Consider the following 23060-nt stretch of genomic DNA (forward strand, 5'->3'; position numbering starts at 1 on the left):
TTGTTCTGTGTATTCTCCAATTATTTATTGTAGTTATAGTTTTTTAACCTTCATATTAGCTTTTTAAGTGGCTGATTCACTGTTAATTCTATATTTGCCTTTACCTCTGAAAATTTTCTTTCCCGCATTTTCATATTTCTGATTATAGCCTATTCCTTTTATGCATAATGAAGACCCTTTACCATTTCTTGTAAAGCTGGTTTAGCAGCGGTGAACTCCTTTAGGTTTTGCTTCTCTGTAGATCTTTTTAACTTTCCTTTAATTCTGAATGATAACCTTGCTTAGCATAGTGTATTTAAAGTTGTTCATTACTCATTTCACACTTCAAATATTTTCTTTTGTGCTCTTCTGGCTATAGAATTTCTGTTGAGAAATCTGCTGATAGCATTATGGGATTTCTTTGTATGAGATTTATTTACTTCTTGCTGACTTCAAGATGATCTCTTTACTCTTAACTTTTTCCATTACAATGTATCTTGGTGTTGGCCTCTTTAGGTTCGTCTTATTTGGAACTCTCTGTGCTTCCTGGACCTGGACTCTGTTTTCTTCCACAGATTAAAAAAATTTTCAGCCAATCTTCCTTTTTTAAATTAGTTTTGTTAGGGTGACATTGGTTAATAAAATTATATAAGTTTTAAATGTACAAATAATATGTCATGTATATTGTATTGAGTGTTCACCACCCAAAGTTAAATTTCCCTTTGACACCATATATTTGAGCTCCTTTACCCATACTACCTTCCTCTCTCCCCACCTTTCCTCTAGTAATAACTACTCCACTGTCCATGTTCATGAGACTCTGTTTCTTTTGTTCATTTGTTGCCTTTAGTATTATATTCCACATATGAGTGAAATCATATGATCTCAACTTTATTCTGTCTGATTTATTTTGCTTAGCGTAATAATCTCAAGATCCATCAATGTCACAAATGGCAGTATTTCATCTTTTCTTATAGCTGAGCAATATCCTTTCGTATATGTGTACCACAACTTCTTCATGCAACCATCTATTGAAGGGCACTTTGGTTATTTTCATGTCTTGGCCACCATGAATAATGCTACCATAAATATCGAGATGCACAATTTTGGGGGCAAATACCTAGAAAAGAGACTGCTGGGTCATACGGTAGTTCTGTTCTTAATTTTTTGAGGAAATTCCATACTGTTTTTCATAGTAGCTGTACCAATTTATGTTCTCACCAGCAGCGTATGAAGGTTCCTTTTCTGCCACAACCTCTCCAATACTTGTTATTACTTGTCTTATTGACAATAGCCATTCCAACTGGTGTGAGGCCGTATATCAACGTGGTTTTGATTTGCACTTCCCTAATAGCTAGGGAAGTTGTGCTTCTTTTCATGTCTGTTGGCTGTTTGTATGTCTTCTTGAGAAGTGTCTGTTTAGGTCCTCTGCCCATTTTTAAATTGGATTGTTTGTTTTTTTGTTGTTGTGAGTTATATGAGTTCTTTGTATATTTTGTATAGTAGCCCCTTATCGGAGGTGTTGTTTGCAAATATCTTTTTTCCATTCAATTGATTGACTCTTTGTCTTGTTGATGGTTTCCATTTCTTCAATTATACTTTCTGCCCCTTTGTCTATCTTTTCCTACTGGGTTCACTAGAATGCAAATGTTAGTGTGCTTCATGTTGTCTCAGAAGTCCCTTATACTCTCTTTATTTTTTTAAAGTTCTATTTTTATTTTACTATTCTGATTGGTTGATTTCCACTATTCTGTTTTCCAGGTCATTAATTCATTTTTTGTGTTAACTAGTCTACTATTGGTTCCTTCTAAATTATTTTTTATTGTGGTCATTGTATTCTGCATCTTTTACTGGTGCTTTATTATATTTTCCTACTCTTTATTGAAGTTCTCTCTGAGTTCTTCTAGTCTACGCTCAAGTTTGTTAAGTGTCTTTATAACCGTTTCTTTGGATTTTTATCAGGCAAATTACTTATCCCTTTTTAATTAGAGTTTTCCTTCTGTTTTTTTTTTTGTTTGTTTGGTTTTCTTTCTTGTTTTCTTATTTGTGGCGTATTCTTCTGTCTTTTCTTCATTTTGTTTGATTTTCTATGTTTGGTCCTATGATTCAGATGAAATAACTATCTCCCAATCTTGAAAAAGTGGTTCTGTGTAAGTGGCCTCTGTGTAGACTGTGTGTCAGACGGTTTTAGCAGGACAATTGGAATCTAGGTGGGCACATATAGTGCCTGGGGTGCTTTCTGGACAAAAGGAGTAGGTTCAGAATGGAGCAGCCTGATGTACATTCATGTATGATACCTCACTATTGTTCTGGCTGTCCATGCCAGAACAGAGTTGGGAGTGGGGCAGCCTACTGTGTGGTGACTTCTGTGACCTTTTGATGTTGGCAGAGCAGCTCTGTTGACAGGTGCACTTCAGAGCCTTTCTGGGTCTCTTCTTGGCTCTCTATCTGGGTGAGGAAGCTCTGTGGGTAAATGAATGCACACTGCAGTGTCCTGACAGCTCTGCATTTGCTCTGGTCAGGGAAGCCTTGTGTGCACATGTTCCACAGACCCTGTTGATTCCACACCTGCTCCAGGTGAATCTATCCAGTGTGCACTTGCATAGTATATCCTGTTGCTTTAATTGTCTGCTGCTCAAGTGGGATCTGTTCAAGGCAATCTTGTGTACATGAGTACTCCAATGAGTATGTACAGTGATGGCTTGGTGCACATATACTGCAGCACCCTGGTGCACCTGTTGGATAAATCTCTGGATGGAGGGGCCCTATGCATGTGCACTATGGTTTCCTATTGTTCTTTATGGACATAGTTCTAGTAGGGGTGGCTGGGATGTGCTACAGCAGTCTTACAGGTTGGCCAGAGCACCTGGATGGAGTTTTTGCCTATGCTATCCAAGTTCAGGGGGAATGTAAACCATAGTGCTCACCAGTTACTCAAATCCTAGATAGTTCCCTCAACTCTCAGAGAGCTCTTGCAATTCTCCAACATTCTCTGTGTGGTCTTTCTCTTTCTCTTTCTCATTTGTTGTTCAGAAGCTGTTCCATTAGCATTCATTTTCCTCTCAGGAGGAATTGCTCTAAATATAGGTATACATTTGATATGTTCATGGGAGGAGATGAATTCAGCATCCCCCTATACCACCATTGTGGACCCACCTACCCATAACTTTACCTTAACTTTTATCTATCCTGATTGTTCTAAAATTTTAATTTTCTTTATTGACTAGTTTTAAATTATTTGTCAGCCATTTATCAGCCTTTTCAAAAAGAGGGCCATTAATTAGCAAATAAGCTGATGGATAAATTATGTCACATTTTTTTAACATTTCCTTAGCAATAAGCATTTAGAATAGGGTGAGAGAAAGAAGAAAGGAAGAGTTACATAAAACTTAACACGGACTTTTTTTCTCATTTGATTTATATGGCCATTGCTAGATTAGAAGGGATTGCAAATATTCTAACAATGAAAATGTCCAATTTTAATTTAGGTATTTATAAACCTAAATGCAGTACCTATGAGTACTGCATCCATCTCTGGACAGATGAATCTTTCATTTGTTTTCTGTTTTGAATATCATACTGCACAATAAGATTAGGAAAGTAACCCAGTGAATAACATACAGATGTTTTGGTGGAGTTTAAAGTCATTGCAGAAAACTTATAAATATCAACTGAATTTGATGTAAGTGAGCAGGTCAGGACTTCATGACAGATTACTTCACTGGGGCAGATACTGTCAGGTTTAAACAGCTTTATATAATACAGGTAATAAAGAAAAATCATTTTTAAAAGACTGTCTAGATATTTCTAGTTCACTTGTTACAATATAGGATCTAAAAATAAACACAGCATTTACTATTTCCGAAACTTTACATTCTTCTGAAAATAACCTCAGTGTACTAGATCGCTGGATTTTTAGATCCTTTTTCTCAACATTATTGCTACAGAAAAGGTAAAGCATGCCACTGTTTATTTGTAAATATGTGTATACATAAATGAATAAATAAATAATAAAAATAAAATCTCATATATATGTCTAATCTCAGTAGGCTGATAAGGCAATATAGAGAAAACATTAAATTTTAGATTGATATAATTGTGAGAAATGATTCCAAGTTGTGCCCTTGTTTATCAAAATAAGAATTTAAATTAAGGTTGCTTTAATTTTTGTTATTTATTCATTTGATTGAATGTTTTACTTGTCAAGAGTAATGGTCACTCTTATGTATCAACTTGACTAGATCATGGAGTACCTAGATGTTTGGCTAAATGATTTTCCTGAGCATGTCTGTGAGGATATTTCTGGATGAGATTAACAGTTGAATCAATAGACTGAGTGAAGTAGCTTTTCCTCCCCAGTGTGGGAGAACATATCATCCAATTTACTGAAGGCCTGAATAGAACGAAAAGGTGGAGAAAAGGAGTATCTGCCCTTAATGTCTGACTGCTTGAACCGGAACATCAGTCTTCTTTTGCTCTTATACTGGGAATTGCACCTGATTGTCAGACCTTCCAATTTACATATGGCAGGTCTGTCCAATTTACAGATCGGAATATATCACTGGTCTTCTTGGGTCTTCAGTTTACAGATGGCAGATTTTAAAACTTCTCAGCTATATATATATATATATATATATATATATATATATATATATATATATATATATATCTGTATCTAAATCTATATATCTATATCTTATTTTATTTCTCTGGAGTATGCTGACTAATACATCAGGATACTCTGGTATTCACAATGGGCTTTTGGTGGGTGTTGGGAAGTTGGAATACTAAGGGTATCATTTTTTTTGTAAGTCTGGACAGAAATTCTCTAAATGAGGAATATGGGTCATTCTCTGATAGAAATAGAGAATGATTAAATCCTATATAGCTATTTTCTTATTACTTGAAGAACAAAGACTATTTCTAGTCATAGAGGGCTGACTCTTAAATTTTGGTTTTGTAGGCTTTTTGTTGTTTTCTAATTTATTTAATTTTTTAAAAGTTGTTAATGAAAGGCTAAATTAGAACACTCTAAGGTAAGAACATTCCTTAGTTATGTTTTTAAAATCCTACAGAAATACTAATCTGCCATTGTTTGTTTGGAATTCTAGAAAATATCATTGTTTTCTGTATTTCCCTCATTTTTGTAGGAAATTCAATATGTTTAATGTGGTTCATTTTGAAGTTAGTAACAAAGTATGTTTCAATACATTAGTAACAAGTATAGATTGAATTTTTCTCTCTGCATTAGTACTGGACCATGGACTTGACACACTCTGACAGTTTAACTCTAAACAACAAATAATCAAATGAATTACTGATTCAAAGAGATCTTATAAAAAATGAAAGGTGGCAGAAGTGACCTCACTGTGACCTCAAAAGATTAAATTTTCTTACAATCTTTAATTTTACACTCAAAATTTCAATTATTTTAAAATGTTGGTATTTCTTAACTGATGCTCATGTAATAAGATTACACAAATAAAACAACGCTTCTCATTTTCAGGGCTTATTAAATGCAACAAAAACAATATTCAAAACAGATGATTGATACACAATATAGAATTATGTGCACTGGGTTCTGTCTTCAGAATAGAGATCTAATTAGACTTAAAGTCTAATTAGTGCAGCCCTGCTAATTATATGTGCCAGTTACAGCCCATGTGCCCTGATGAATTTTTGGCACTCTTTTGGTTGCTGATTATTATTCAGCTGTTTGTTTCCTTCAGTACACATTTCCACTATTAACTTTCTGATTCGAACATTTTCCATTATGAGATTATACCAACAGTTAATTTTAATGAGATAATATCAACATTTAATTTTTTTGTTAAATGTAAATAGTTTTAATTATTTTTCTAGAGTAACATATACACATATGCAGAGAAACGTTACTAAAATTTTAAAATTTGAATTGTTTGTTATTATAATAAAATAAAAGTTGTTTCAACATGATTTAGTGGTGGGTTTTATTAGCTCTTTATGAACAGAAACTCAATTTATTAAAGGTAACTTAGTATTAATTCAAATTTAAAAAAAATTATTCTGTCCATAACTCAAGAGTCATCGGTTCTATTTTTTTAGGTCATTTCAATTAATAAAGTATGTTCAATAATGCCAAATTCAAGCAGAAGTGTTACTTCTGCAGTTGAAATGAGGCCTGATTAATTATTTTATTTTAAGTAATTTTTTAAAATTATTCAATTACAGTTGACATATAATATTATATTAGTTTCAAGTGTACAATATGCTTATTTACAAGAGCATTCATGTAAGTTATAAAGTGATCATCCCAATAAATCTAGTATCCATCTGACACCATACATAGTTATTATGATATTATTACTATATTCCTTATGCTATACTTTACTGACAAACGACTATTGCGTAACTGCCAATTTGTACTTTTTAATCCCTTCCCCTTTTACACCCATCTCCCAACTCATTTCCATCTGGCAATCATCAAAATATTCTCTGTATCTATGAGATTTTTTTCTATTTTGTTTGTTTATTTTGTTCTTTAGATTCCATATGTAAGTGAAATCATATGGCCTTTGTCTTCCTCTGCCTGATTTATTCCACTCAGCGCAACACCCTCTAGATCCACCAATGGTATTGCAGATGGAAACATTTTATTCTTTGTTTTTTTTATAGCTGATGAATATTTCATTGTACCACCTCTTTTTTATCTATTCATCCATTGATAGACACCCAAGTTGCCCAAAGACACTATATTTTGGTTATTGTAAATAATGCTGCAATAAATACATGGATTCATGTATCCTGTCAAAGTAGTATTTTGAGTTTGTTTTAATAAAGAGCCTGAAGTGGAGTTACTGGGTTTTTCTTTGTCTCTGGATATAGCCTTTGTTTTAAAGGCTATTTTGTCTGATGTAAGTATTGCTACCCCGGCTTTTTGTTTGTTTGTTTCCATTTTCATTAAATATCTTTTTTCAGCCCTTTACTTTCAATTTCTGTGTCTTTCAATCTGAAATGAGTCTCTAATAGGCAGCATATGTAAGGGGCTTGTTTTCTTATCCATCCGGGGACCCTATGTCTTTTGATTGGAACATTTACTTCATTTACACTTAAAGCAATTATTGATATATATGTAATTTTTGTCATTTTATTCATCATAATCTTCTTCTTCTTCTTCTTCTTCTTCTTCTTCTTCTTCTTCTTCTTCTTCTTCTTCCTCTCCTTCTCCTTTCTCCTTAACACTGCTCTCTATAATATATATTTCACTCACTCACTCTCCTCATATTTCTTCCTCCTCCTCCTTCTTCAATATTTCCTCTCATTCTCCTTTCTCCTTCTTTCTCCTCGTTCTCTTCCTCCTTCTCCTCCTCCTTTTTCATCTCCTTTCTCCTTCTCCTTTCTCCTCCTCCTCCTCTGCCTCCTCCCCCTCCTCCTTCTCGTTCTACTTCTTCTTTTCCTCTTTTCTTCTTCTTCTCCCTCTTCTTTTCTCAAAGAAGTCTCCCTTACATTTCCTATAATACTGGCTTGTTGGTGATGAACCCCTTTAGCTTTTTCTTGTCTGAGAAGCTCTTTATCTGTCTTTCAATTTTAAATGATAACTTTGCTGGGAGAGTAATCTTGTAGATCTTTGCTTTTCATCATTTTCAATATTTCATGCCAGTCCCTTCTGGTCTGAAAAGTTTCTGTTGAAAAATCAGATGACAATCTTATGGGAGCTCCCTACAGGTAATTCACTGCTTTTCTCTTGCTGCTCTTGTGAGTCTCTTTGTCTTTAACTTTTGGTATTTTAAATATGATGTCTTTTGGTGTGGGCCTCTGGGTTCATCTTGTTTGGGACTTTCTGAACTTCCTGGGCTTGCACGTCTATTTCCTTCACCAGGTTTGGGAAGTTTTCTGTAATTATATTTTAAAATAAGTTTTCAATTTCTTTCTCTCTCTCTTTTCTCCTTCTGGTATCTCAGTAATGTGAATGTTGTTATGCTTAATGTTGTCCCAGAGACCCCTTAAAATAGTCTCGTCTTTTAGATTCTTTTTCTTGTTGCTCTTCTGATTGGATGTTTTCTGCTACCTTATCTTCTACATTGCTGATTCAATACTCTGCTTCATCTAATCTACTGTTAATTCCTCCTAATGTATTCTTCATTATTGTATTTGTCATTTCTGACAGGTTCTTTTTTATGTTTTCTGTCTCTTTTTTAATGTTTCCTTTTTCTCTTTAAAGTTCTCTTTAATTTATCTTTCTTAAGTTCATTGAGCATTCTGGTAACCAGTGTTTTAAACTCTGCATCTGGTAGATTTCTTGTCTCCATTTTGTTCAGTTTTTTTTTTTTTTCCTGAACATTTGTTTTTTCATTTCAGACAAGTTTTTTTGCCTCCCCATTTTGGCTTCCTCCTTGTGTTTGTTTCTATATATTATATAGGGCTACTTTATCTCTCAGTCTTAGTAGAGTAGCCTATTTAGTAGGTGTCCTGTGGGGCCCAGGGAATAATCTTCCCTGATCATCTGAGTTGGGTGCTCCAGGTATGCTCCTTGTATAAGTCAAGTGTACCCTCATGTTGTAGTTGAGCCTTAGTTGCTTTTTGCACATCAGTGGGAAAGACTGACCCTCAGGCTAATTGGTTGTGAGGACTGGCCGGTGAGAGCTGGACCTATGAAGTAGGATGTAGTTTAGCAAGGCTCTGGTACCTGCCCAGTCTGCCTTTTGGTTTTGTCTTCCTTTAATGGCACCCTCAGTGGTGCTCAAGTGCAGTGTCTGAAGCCAGAAAACAGGTGTGCCAGGCCTGAGGCCTCCTGGGAAGGTCTCCATCAGCAGCCTGTGCTCTGCTTGGGACCACCTGGCAAGAGTCACCAAGCAATTCATAGATGGCCACCACCCATTCTAGGCTCAAAGGTATTTTGAGAAGACAATCCTCAGACTGAGGCTGACTGTCACTAGTGCCCAGCTTGTGGCTACTCAGCAAGAGGTGCAGGGCACACAGATGTTAGATGTTAGTTGTCTAGGTTTTGTGAACCTTTGAAAGATTTTAGGAAAGTTCATAGCATGAACCAAGAAAGGCTATTCGTATGGAAAAGCCACTGGAGATGGCTTGGGAAGGCCCACAAGTTGGGTGGGGCAGGGTCTCAAGAAATCACCAGGGTGGTGTGAGTTGTGTTAGCCAGGTTGATGGAGACTCAGATATGGTGGCCACTTGAGTCTGCACATCAGGAAGAGTACGAGCTCAAAAAGAAACAGTGGATTCTGTCAGAAATTTGTCTGAGAGAAGCTGCCTCTCCAATTCTGGACCTGAAGCCAGAAAATTTAGTTCCTCCCTATGTGTCCATGGCACTTTTCAAGCTTCTGCCCCAGCACTGGAATTCAGAGTAACTGAGCCCATCAGTGAATAAGTCCATGTGTGGGGGCCTTTTAAAAGGAACATCTGTGATTCTAGTTGCCCTCTGTCTCATTCAGCCACAATCTGCTGGTTTTCACAACCAGAAATTGTGGGAACATCTATTTTTGGCACTACAACCCTGGGCTGGAGAACCCAATGTGGGGCCAAGACCTCTTGCTTCTCTGAATATCTCTCCCAAAATTTAGCCCATTCCATGTCTTCAGCCCTTTTACCCGTCTTGAAGTGGCCTCTTATGTGTGTCCTTGGTTCTAAGACTTCTGTTCAGTTAGACTTCAAGTGACTCCCAATGATGGCTGTTCTGTAGTTTAGCAGTAATTTTGATGTGATCATGAGAGGAGACAAGCACAGCATTTATCTACTCCCCCTTCTTGACTGCATCTTTCCCCTGCTTTATTCCTAACTTCTTTTTTCATTAAAAAGTATAAAATGTAATTGGTTTTATTTATTTATTTTTTAGTTAGTTTTAAATATTATTTTTAAGATAATTTTCTTGGTTTGAGAGGATTTAAATGAGTCCCTAAAACTAGATTTATAAAATAAAACATATTTAAATGAAAATTCCATTATGATAATCAAGGACCAGAGAAGATCAATCTAGAATAAAGAATTTAAAAAAAAAAATCATTATCATAATGAAAACTGCTATCTATACAAGGGATGGAACTTGGGAGATAGAAAATCTTATACACTTACTGATTACACTTATATAACTGTACAAATACTGGTATTAAGAAGTTATTTAAGGCAATTTAGCACAGTAGTTCTCACCACTAGATATTCACTGAAATCATCTATAAAGCTTTCTTTTCTTTTTTATTTTTAAAATCACACATGCCTGAACCAACTCATGGAGATTATGATTCAAGAGTTTTGGAAAAGAGCATGTAAAGCTAAAGGGTTACAATCTCACAAATAATTCAGATTTCTTTAGAATTGTTTGAAGTAACATTTATTTACATCAAATAATTTGTTAAATCCATTACTACACACCTATGTTCTACTCCCTACATTGCATATTAAAACCAAATTCTATAGACATTGTTCTTAATTATATTTCTTGACAAAAACTCTCTTCCTGACCAAATTTTAAATAGGCTCTTCTAAGTCCTTTCTTTATTAAGCCATTTTCTTGGGCCCTGACCTTGGCTTGCTAAAGTCAGTCTTAGCAACAATTCTGCTAAGTCACCTTCCCACCTTTGAGTTCTGATTACCCTTGATATTGGATCAAGCTTCTCATCCCCAACCTTTGATGTATAAGTTCATGGCCTACCTTTAGTAAGAAACTTGGTTAAGTCATTTTAGCAAGACACTCTCACCCCTGATGTCTCCTCTTAGTAACTTTCTGTCTACTAATTCCCCCGCTCTCTTAATCCCCACAACCCGCTTCTTGACTATAAATTCCTGTTGTCCTTGTATTTAGAATTGAATTCAGTCCTATGTTGAATTCTTTTCCCCCTATTGCTAAAGTTACTGAATATATTCCATCTTTACTGTCTTTAACTATATTTGGTTTTATTTCTCTTGAACTCTCTAGAGGCAAACTCATTAATAACAAAAACATAAAATTCTGTTACAATGTTACTAACTTTTAGAGTAAGTAGTCTTTGAAATAGTTTTCCAAAATAACATATAGCAGGCAAAGTTCTTGAGCTGTGTTGATTGTGTGGTTTTAAAAACAATCTTAAATATCTTACTTTTTTACTTAAAAAGTCAGTTTAAGTTCAAAATGTAATATGAAGAATTAATAAAAGTTACATGCTAGAACATCTAGATTGGGCTAATATTAATATTAATATTAACTAAATCTATGATTGAAAATTTGTTGTCAAAGTCAATGTCTATTAACTGTTTTTTTCTAATGTTTGAAAATGTATTCTTCTAAGTGAATAGTGGACTCAAGTTTCCTCAAATTTTAAAACTAAGAACACTTAAAAATTATAAAACAGTGTAAATTATAGACTATATAACAAGAACCACCATTGCAGGGGATTAAAATAATAATAATAATACTTCCGGTTTTCCTGGGGTGAAAGCCAGCCTTTGTAACCAGATGAGGCTTTAGACTTATTATAGATGGTACATTAGATATGAGATTTTTATATAGACACAGAATAATCAAAATATAAATGCTATTATAAAGGAAACCTATAGAATTTTACCCACTAACAAATGAGAAGATAAGAAAAAATCTTCAAGTCTGGGCTCTAGTTAAGAGAGAGAAAAAAATAGTGTCCTGCATCACTTATCAATGAACCTACATCACTATGAAACTCTGAACCAGATTTCAAAATACATGCTCAGAGAAAACTCACAGAACATGACTTCCCATTATCATAAATTATTGTATTGCACCCTAAAAGGCTCAGATAATAGATTTTTCAGTTTAATATATCAAAATGTTTAAAATGAAAAGACATAAGAATATAAATTGAGAATATTAGAAACCACAGAGCACCAAAGGACAAAGATTTGAAAAGTAACTAGAAAAGAAAATATCGTCAACGGATAATTATGCCAATAGTCGACTTTTCAACAACTACAATAGAAACCACATAAAAGGTAAAAATATCATTGAAAAACTAAATAAAATCTGTTAATCTTAAATTTTATTTATTTATTTATTTATTTTTTGGCAAGGCAACCCTTGGTTGACCTCACAGATTGCAAGGACCTTGTCATCTTATAATCCCTTATTTCTTAGGTCTCAAGCACCTAGTCTTCCTAGGTTGTCTCCCATCTAAGTACTAACCAGGACCAACCGTGCTTTGCTTCCAAGATCAGACGAGATGGGTTTTGTTTAGGGTGGCATGGCTGTAGACTGTTAATCTTAAATTTTAAATCTCACTAAACATTAAGAATGATGTAATCTAGGTATTTTCAAAAACAGAATGAGTCAATATAGATATTTTCAGCCCCAAAGAGTGATTGAGATTTAACAATGAGTCCTTCATTAAGAAAATTTATAAGAAGATCTTTTTGGATAAAGAGAGTATAAAGCTCAGAATGAAAGAGTTGAGATATAAAGAGAATTGTGAGCAGAAAATTTAAAAACATGTGGGTGGATTTAAAGATGCATTGATAATAAAAAAACAATTACAATAATGTCAAATATTGAGGGAGTATATAAAAATATAGTAGATTTAAAATCCTGGAAAAATAGTAAATTAAGTTGAATTACAAGTTACTACAGTTAAAGTTTTAACATCCTACTAGTATTAATAAAGAGGAGAGACATGCTGATTGCTTTTGGTATAGATCCATATTAAAAATTTATGGTAAACTTGATATTGTTGTTAGAATATAGATTTAAAAAGACCATCAACTCCATCCTAATTATAAAAACAATCATGGTATGCTAAAAAGTAATATTTTTCACAACAGAATATTGAATATGCCCAGAAATATAAATAAATTAAACTCCAAAAATGACAAGGCAGGCCAAGGAGGAGAGAGTCATGAAACTGTTTCTATCTCTGACAGAGAAACAGGACAATGAATTCATCATAAGCAGAAATAAAAACCTTTGTTACAGCTTTGGAAAAATATTTACAGCTTTGTGTGGGCTTGTGTGGCTTATAAATATCCTGAAGAATTTTAACCCCAGAGTAAGCTGACATCCACCTGCCAAAATTTCTTCATGGGCCTTCACTGAGTACAAGATGATTACATGCCATAGACAAAGGGCAAAACAGGAGATAAAAGAGTAATCCTCTGATCACATGGGACCTTCCTCAACTAAGTGGACCATATAAGGTAGAGAGCACGTAGAGCTGAAAAAAAACTCTTCAAGACACAGAGTGGCCTTCTGGTGCCTTGCTTATTTGGGAGAAAGACAACAGGCAGGAGAGAGGTCTGCAGGGGCACAGAAACTTAAAGCAGAACTAAAGGGTAAATAAAATCCACAAAGGCTCCAAAACACTGAAATAGTTGTAAAATATAGTATTCTCATTATTTGGAGAGGTGGTGAATGAGCTGAAATCACAAAGTCTTCACTGGGGATTTGCAGAACCTCAGATCACACTCCCTACTAAAGAAAGTCCTGGTTCTGTCCTCAAAACACTGTGATTAGAAAATTAAATCTAAATAAAACTGGAAAAAATCCCAGACCCAGCTAAATGACAAATTAGATTGCCTTAGTTGACTCACAATAGCTAGTAAATTCAAAAAGAGGCTTTCCCACTGATAAAAATAAACAAACAAAAACATGACTCAAATAAAAATATAAATGAGAGAGGAGACATTACAATTGATACCACAGAAATATGAAGGATCCTAGGAGACTACTATGAACAGTTATATACCAGCAAATTGGAGAATCTAGAAGAAATAAATATTCCTAGAAACATATAATCTACCAATGATTGAATTATTGAAAAACCATTTGACTAGACCAATAATGACTAACAAGATTAAAATAATACCTTCCAACAAAGAAAAGCCAAGGACCAGAAAATTTCACTAGTGAATTCTACCACATATATAAAGAATGAATATGAACTTTTCCTCAAACATTCTTAAATTTATTTTACAAGGCCAACATTACCCAGAGAGCAAAGCCAGGTAAGAACACTATAATTCAATATTCCTAATAATTTTAGGTGCAAAATTTCTCAGTAAAGTACTATCCACCAAATTCAACAGATTATGTACCATAATCAAGTGGTATTTATCTCTGGGATGCAAAGATGGTTTGATAAATGCAAATCAATGAATGTAATCCACCACACTTATAGAGTGTAATATTAAAATTTCATGATCATCAATAGATGCAGAAAAAAACATGCAGAAAAATTTAACATTCTCTCATGATAAAAACTCTTGACAAATTAGACATAGAAGAAACATAACTCAACATAATAAAGACCATATATTCTCATCTAATATCATATTCAGTGGTGAAAGATTGAAAGCTTTGCCCAAAAAATAGAAACAAGAAAATGGTGCCCACTCTCTCCACTCTTATTCAATATAGCACTGGAAGTCCTAGCAAGAACAATTAGGCATATAAAAGAAATAAAAGATATACAAATTAGAAAAGATGAAAAAAATTGTCTCTGTTTGCAGATGATAGGATCTTATATATAGAAAACCCTAAAGATGCAATAAAAAAACTCTTAAAACTAATAATTCAATATAGTTTCAGGATACAAAAATTAATATAAAAAATCAGTGTTTTTATATACACTATCAATGAAATATTAGATAACATCGAAAATAATAAAATATTTAGGATTAAATTTAACCAAGAAAGCAAAATATCTGTACATTGAAAATTAAAAGACATTGATGAAAGAAATTAAAGAAGACACAAGTAAGTAGAAATGTATGCCATGTTTATGGATCAGAAAAAATAATATTGTTAAAGTATTTATACTACCCAAATTCTGCTATAAATTTAATGATATCCCTATCAATATTCCAATAGCGTTTTCACAGAAATAGAAATAACAATCCTAAATTTTTACGGAACCACACAAGTTCCAAATACCCAAAGCAGTTCTGAGAAAGAAGAACAAAGCTGTAGGCATCACACTTCCTGATTTCTAACTTTATTACAAAACTTTAGTAATAAAAACAGACATATAGAACAATCAAAAATAATTGAGAGCCCAAAAATAAGCCCAGGCATATATAGTAAACTAATATTTGAAAATAGAGCCAAGAACGCACAATAGGAAAAAACTGTCTCTTCAATAAATAGTTTGTGGAAAACAGGATATTCACATAAAAAATAAATAAATAAATTGGACCACTATCTTACACAGCTCACAATGTAAACTTGAAGTGGATTAAAGACTTAAATGTAAGATCCTCAAATTTAAAACTATTAGAAGAAAACATGGAGGAAATCTCTTTGACATTGGTCATGGTGGAATTTTTTTTCGATGTGAGACCAAAAACACAAGCAACAAAATAAAAAATAAATAAGGAGATGACATCAAACTAAAAATTTCTGCACAACCAAAAAAATCAACAAAATAAAAAGGCAACCTAAAAAATGTGAAAAAATATTTGGAAACTATCTGATAAAGAGTTAATATCCTAAATATATAAGAAACTCATGTAACTTTTGAATAGCAAAAATTAATAATAATAATAATGATGATGATGACAATAATAATAATCATAATATTTTAAAGTGAGCCAAGAACTTGACTAGACACTTTCCCAAAGAATACAAATGACCAATGGATAAATAAAAAAGTGTTCAACATCACTAGTCATCAGGGAAAATGTAAATCAAAAACACAATGAGGTATCACCTCACACCTCTTTGAATGGCCATTATCATAAACATAAAGCAAATGTTGGCGAAGATGTGGAAAAAAGGGAATCCCTGTACATCATTGGCGGGAATGTAGATTGGTACAGCCATTATGGAAAAACAGTTTGAAGGTTCCTTAAAAAATTTAAAATAGTACTTATGATCCAGCAATTCCACTTCTGGGTATATATCCAAAGGAAATGAAATCAAGATCTTGAAGAGATATCTGCCCTCCTATGTTTATTGTAACATTATTCAAAATAGCCAAATTATTGAAACAACCTGTGTTCATCTACCAAAGAATATATTGGATTATTTATTCAGCCATTAAAAAATAAGAAAATCTTTTACACAGGATAAACATTGAAGGCATAATGCTAAGTGAAGTGTCAGATAGAAAAATATAAATAAGTATGTTCTCACTTATATATGGAATTTAAAAATGCTGAACGTATAGAAATACAAAGTAGAATGGTAATTCCTAGGGGCTGGCATGTGGAAAAATAAAGAAATGTGGGGTAAAACTTCCACTTCTAAGATGAATGTGTTCTGGAGATCCAATGTACAGAATGATTACTAAAATTCACAATAATGTATTATATACTTAAAAGTTATTAAGAGAGTAGATCATAATTTCTATTCCTGCATACCAAAGAGGTAATTATGTGAGGGGTTTAAGACTTTAATTAAACTTATTGTGGTAATCACTTCATGATATATACCTGTATTAAATCATTATGTTGTTCTCCCTAAATTTACATATTTTATATGTCAATAATATTTCAAGAATGCTGAAAGTAGGTTGCCCTTTTCTGATTGTACATATTATATACTTCGATTTTAAATTTTCTTTTACATGTAATGCTTAGCATAACATTTTTTTTAAGTGAGAAACTCATTAGGCAAAAAGAGGCTTTTATTAAAGAAGAAAAATAGTCAATAGAAGCAGATCCATTTATTGTTCATATTTTGGGATTATGATAGAAACTTTAAAATAACTATGAAACATGCATTAAAGAGTAGAACAGAAAAGACTGACATATTAATCGATGAGCTATTTTAGCAGAGAAATATATGAAAGAGCCATTCTTTGAAAAAATGTTACTTATCAAAGCATATACATTTTAATTAGATATCTAAAAAGAAGATAAACTGTGTCGATATTGAAAGATATATATTAGATATACTTTATAAAACCATTGACATTCCTGAAGACTCATTTCAGCCTGGAAGTTTTTTTAGGCTTTATTCTGTTATTGTACTGAAAATTACTGATCTAGAAGTATGAAATAATAGACAAAGCTAAATGTCAGCATTTAGACCAAAGTCAAATATCAAGAGCTGCATCATCCACTGCAGGGAGGCAGGATTCACCTTTGATAAGAAGTCATATTTCTGAGATTGTTGTTATTCATCTCCCTGTATTTTCTTAGTCTTTATAAAGTTCATACAGGGAAACCACCACAGAACATAAATGGGATAAGTGAAGACGATCACCATGGAATGGAGAAAAAAATGTTTACAGAGAATTCAAAAAATATCTGAAGAATATGAAGACCAGAGTAACAGATTATTGTTTATTTTGACCTAGAACTAAAAGATAAATAATAAAAAAAACCTAGCTCTGTTTCTTGGAATTTTAAGATGAATACCTGATTTAACCTTTATACATCTCAATTTCTTCATGAATTTAGACTTAGGTTATTATGGTATAATAAAATCAGGCCTGTTTGGGTTCTAAATTCTATGACCACAGTGATTTAAATAAAAAAAAAACAAAAACAATGAAGATACTGACAACAGATTAAAATAGCACTGCGTAAGAATCACAACATTTCAAAACCCACTTGAAAAATCAACGGAGTTGCTGTCAAGTTGAAATTATGCTATTGAAATGATTTACAAAATGAAATATTTTTGCATGGTAAACAATCTTTGACTTGATTTTATTCTCTATGGAGGAAATGAAATGAGAAGAAATAGAAAGTTAAATTATAGGCAGAAAGAGCTGAGTGTTTACATTCAAATTAAATTCTGAATTAATCACTAAATATGAATGTTCCTGGGAAATCTACCTAAGCTAGGTGAACCTCACCTTCTCCAAGTATAATATAAGAATAATAATAGTCACTTTAAGATTTTGTTGAGAATATTAGTGATAATTTTCTTAGTATAATGTTCATCATAGTAGATGCTCATGAATAAATATTATGATATCCAAAAGTTAAATTTATTCAAAGTAGGCGATTACAGTACACAAAATAACAAACAACTAAGTTGCTATATATTCTAATGTACACATATATGTAATTCATTTTACTTTGTCTTTTTTCCCCAGCTTTATTGAAATATAATGGCATACAATAATATATTTGTTTCAGTTATATAGCATAGTGATTAGAGATCTATATAACTCACAAAGTGATCATCCCACTAAATCTAGTACCCCTCTTCCCTCTACATATTTATTATAACATTATTAACTATTTACTTTATGCTACACTTTATATCTCCATGACTATTTTGTATCTATCCATTTGTACTTCTTAATCCCTTTGCCCTTTTTTTTTTGCCATTCCTCTAACGCCCCTCCCATCTAGTAGTCCTCAAAATATTCTCTGTATCTGTTAGTTTATTTCTGCTTTTCTTATTGTTGTTGTTGATTTTGTTCTTTAGATTCCACACGTATGTGAAATCATGTGGTATTTGTCTTTCTCTATCTGACTAACTTCATTTGGTGCAATACCCTCTAGGGCCATCAAGGCAATGTCCTTTTCCATCCTCTTCCTTTTAGTCTGTGTGTCTTTTAATCTGAAGTGACTCTCTTATTGGTAACGTATGTAGAGGTCTTATTTTCTTATCCATTTATCCACCTTATTTTTTGGTTTGAGCACTTAATTCTTTTCCATTTGAGGTACTTGTTGATAGGAAGGTAGTTATTACCATTCTTTATTCATGTTTTTGATATATATTTTTTTCTTTTTAATAGGTCCCTCCAACATTTCCTGTCATACTGGCATGGTGTTGATCAATTTCTTCAGCTTATTTTTGTCTGGGATGTTCTTTATCTGTTCTTCAACTCTAAATGATAGCTTTGCTGGATAAATATTCATGATTGTAGATCCTGTGTTTTCATTACATTGAATATTTTGTGCCAAGCCCTCTGTCCTGCATAGTTTCTTTTGAGAAATCACCTGCCAGTCTTAGGAGTGCTCTCTTGCAGATAACTGACTGCTTTTCTCTTGCTGCTTTTTAAAATTCTCTCTTTGTATTTAACCTTTGGCATTTTAATGACGATGTGTCAGTGTGGGCCTTATTGGGTTCATCTTTTTTGGGACTCTCTGAGCTTCCTAGGGTTATTTGTCTATTTCCTTCACTAGGTTAACAAAATTTTCATCGCTATTTCTTCAAATAGCTCTTCAACTTCTTGTTTCCCTTCAGGAGTGCCAGATATTTTTACATTTAATTGTGTCTCATTGGTTCCTTAAATTATTATTATAGTCTTGGCTTCTTTTTTCTTGCTGCTCTGAGTGTCTTTGGCTTCTCTCTCCTTTATATCAGTGGTTTGATCTTCTTTATCCACACTGTTTATTCCTCCTAATAAACTCTTCATCTTAAATAATGTGTTCTTCATTTCTGACTGGTTCCTTTTTATAATTTCCATTTCCATTTGTATGTTTTTTTAAATATATATATTTTTGTTAAAGTTCTCACTGAATTCATTTACACTTCTCCTTTATCAAGCATCTTTATAACCAGTGTTTTGAACTCTGCATCTGTTAGATTGCTTGATTTCATTATTCCTAGATCTCTGTTCTGTTTTCTCATATGGTTTCTGCTTTTTTGTCTTCCCATTTTGGCTGCCTTTTTGTGTCTGTTTCTATGTACTAAGCAAAGCTCCTAATCCTACCGGTCTTATTAGTGTGGCTTTGTATAGTAGGTATCCAGTGGCACAATCCTGAGAGGGGTTCAGCTGCAAACCAAGTTTAGCCACAGCCTGTGCCCCTCTGAGGCCATCTGCTAAGATTCAGCAAGCACTCCACAGATGCTGTGCTTACAGTTGCCTCAAGAGGCCACCGCAGAAACCGAGGTCAGCTGCCACAAGTGTGAATCTTGGTGTTGGCTCAGTAAAGAGCACCATATTAACTGAAGATACAACTGAATAATGCTTCATTGGGGCTCCAAGTTGGGGGAGGTGGAGTTTCAAAGAATCCTCTGGGCAGAGCAACCTCTGTTATCCAATTCATTCATGTCTCAACTATGGCAGCTCTATATCCACACAGTGGGATGGAGAAGGGCTTAACAGAGGAACAATGGATACTGCCAACACTCTGCCCCAGAGAAAGCCTTGCTCTGGCCCTCTCTACGACAACTCAGTGTCCCCCTTAAGTCCCTGGAGCCCCCGGAGCAGCGGACCTAGCCTTGGGGTTCAGAGTGAGCAAGTCCATCACCACAGAAGTCTGGTTGCAGACATGGCGCCTTTAAGAGGCATCTGCAGCTGCTGGCTGCTGCTACAGAAGCCTCTGCTGCAGTCAGCAGCTAGAGACCTGGCAGCTTCACGTCTTCGCCCTCTCCTACCTTCTCCTGTTGCTGATTGATTAATCATTCTCTCCCTTGTTGAAGTGCTTCTGTTCATCTAGATCCCAGGTGACTTTGTTTGCTGCTTCCTCTGTGTTTCCATCCCAACTTCGATGTGGTCCTAAGAAGGATGTACAAAGCTTCTACCATCTATGCCATTTTTAGGTGCCTTGATAATTCATTTTACTATGAAAGAAAATATAAAATATTAAATTAGAGGATAAAATTAATTCGGTTGCTTGAATTTGAGATAGAGGAACTTAAATAGGGCTCAGGTAACTAGCTAAGGATTTGATCTTATATTTAGGTTTCAGGAATTCTAGTTTTTGCCTTTATTTTTCTTTTTAATGTTTAATGTGAATTAATTGCCAAGATGCAAATATGTTTTTCTTACCTGCAATGTTATATCAGCCTATGATATGCACTGGGAATTATATTTGCAGTAAAACAATTTAATCTTAAATTTTAATTGTTTAAAAAGTACAACTTATATACTGAATTTAAAACTTTTGGCTTTCACTATTTTTTTCTCACATGTTTTTTACAGTCTACAGAAAATAATTTCCTATATTCTTATTATTTTTTTCCTTATCTTCCTCCTCACAAATCCATCTATTAAGTCCTCATTTTCTGCTTTGCCATACAGTTCTCTAATATGTGTTTATTTTAGTCTCTCCCATAGCAAGAATTCATCTCAAGAAATAAGAGCTAAATAAATTAATTTCATTCATTTAATATAAAATATTCGAATGGGTGTATTTTCAAAATAGCTAAATCATCTAGGTTGAAAAAATTACTCATTCTTTGTCACAATCTCTCCATTAAATAAATAAAATAATTAGAACTTATGGACTTGGCCTAAAAAATACATGGAAGCAAACAAAAATCTACACTACTATAAATCATTCCTCACCCAACTATGACAGTCACATGTTACATTATATTGAGTTACATTATATTGTTACATTATATTGAGTTACATTATATTGAGTTACATTATATTGACCTTACAAAGTAAATATTAAAGCTATGTGAGAACAACATAGCAGATATAAAACAGAATTACATAGAGGGGGTAAAAGGGTAATTCCAAGGGTTACTGTGCAAACAATCAGCATTGTGATTTACCTCTCTGGGGTTAAAGTTATAAGAGAAAACATGTATACAAAATAGTATAATCCAATTCTTGAGTATAACTCATTGTTGTATTGGTGGAATAAATCATAGATCTAGCATACCATCTTATTAAAAAAATACTAAAAAAAAAAGAAAAGGAAACAAATAAAAAAACATAGTTAACCTTTAATTTCATCATTAATCTTTTAAAAAGAAGAGAAAAAGCTACCTCCTACATTCCCCTCACACAATTCACAACTAATGGTTAAATTTATAAAACAGAGGGTTTTTTGTTTGTTTATTTGCAAAGATAATGGAACTTGAATGAAAATCATGGCATATTTTCAAAAGCACTTTGTTTTATTTCTTTTCCTAATTTGTCTCATTATCATAACAGTCTTCTGACATGAGAATCAGTCATTCCCAATATGCTACTTTCAAAAAAAATACAGCTATTTATTAGAGAAATTCAAGTTAAAAGAAGAATATATGAGATAAATATAAGAGAGGAGAACCAAAAAACATATGTCTCAGTATTTCCAAAATCACAGAAAAAGATGATGTGTTAAATAGACTGCAGGTAATATGAGAAACAGAGTTAATTCTATTTCACTTCCTGTTTAGTATTCCAGGACAAAGATTGTTTGAACACCTCTTCTTGCCTCACATCCACAAATACATGTGTTCACATGGCAAGCTTATTTTATTGCTTCTTATATGAATTGGTTATTTCAAAGAACTTTTACAATGCAGATCCATCACTTCTACAAGCACTTATACACTAATATTGAAAATGGACTCATGGAATTCATTGCTTTTTATTTTAATGAGATTGAATAATGAATAATTAGAATAGCTTTGATTTTAAAAAATCACATCTGTATTTAAATTAAATAATTATTTATTATTATGTTCATATTTAAGCCAAAGTTTCATATTCTACCTTGAAAGAAAAGTTAAAAGAAATTCTTCAAAAAGAAGAAAAACAAAATGTCAGAAACTAAGATAAAGGAAGATCATTAGAGAAAAATAAAGGTAAAATAAAATCATTTTATTTTTCTTATTCATAAATTATCTAACACATAATAGCTGTTGAGAAGGAGGAGTTAAGAATACTTTAATATAAGGAAGTTGCACTATCTATGAAGTGACATAGTATTATTTAAATAGACTTGCGTAATAATAATTATAATTGATATTCTGAGAGGAGAAAACTAGAATAATATAAAATGATCAATTAAAAGAAGGCAGAAAAAAAGTGGAAGAAAATAATAGAAACAAAGACAAGGACAATGACTAAAAAACAGGAATGAATATGTTAGATATTAATCTAATTACATCAATAATCACCTTAACAATCAATGGCCTAAATTTATCTATTAAAAACAGAAACTGCTAGAGTGAGTCAAAGAATAAGATCTAACTATATGTTGTCTACAATAAATCACTTTGAAGACACATACAGATTAAAAATAGAAGGTTAGAGAAAAGTATGCCATGTTAACCATAATCAAAAGAAAGCTAAAAAAAAAAAGCTATAATAACTTCAGACAAAGCAGACTTCAATGCAATGAAAATAATCAGAATTAAATAAGGTATTAAACAATGATAAAGGGACCAATTCTATCACAAGAAAAAAACAATTCTTAATGTCTAAAGACAGACAAATCCACTACTGTAGTTGGAGATTTTGACATTCTTCTATCTGTATGGACAGATCCAGCAGGCAGAAAATCAGTAAGGACATAGT

The sequence above is a fragment of the Pteropus medius genome, unplaced genomic scaffold (assembly GCF_902729225.1).
Source record: "Pteropus medius unplaced genomic scaffold, Ma_sr-lr_union100, whole genome shotgun sequence".
Classification (NCBI taxonomy): domain Eukaryota; kingdom Metazoa; phylum Chordata; class Mammalia; order Chiroptera; family Pteropodidae; genus Pteropus; species Pteropus medius.